Source organism: Petaurus breviceps, unplaced genomic scaffold, assembly GCF_028583685.1.
Source record: "Petaurus breviceps papuanus isolate PSGF00001 unplaced genomic scaffold, PetGlider_PUasm1.0 90865, whole genome shotgun sequence".
NCBI lineage: Eukaryota > Metazoa > Chordata > Mammalia > Diprotodontia > Petauridae > Petaurus > Petaurus breviceps.
In genome coordinates this window covers 6,631,167-6,631,386 of record NW_027187367.1, presented here as the reverse complement: position 1 = coordinate 6,631,386, position 220 = coordinate 6,631,167, and positions in this window count along the sequence as shown.

The window sequence follows — 220 nt, the reverse complement described above, 5'->3', positions numbered from 1 at the left end:
GGGGGGGGGGGGGGGGATCAAGGGAACCAGAACAAGATACAATTTTACCACAGGTCATCTACTCTCCACATGTGGGGAACACTCCTACTTTAAATTAGAGGTATTTTCTTTGCATTGCATTATCTTGGGAATAATGAATTTTTGGTCAGTGATGGAGTTCATTTAATGAATTTTCTTTAGAAACTTGTCTTCTTAGAGGAAGAATCCAAATCTGATCTAG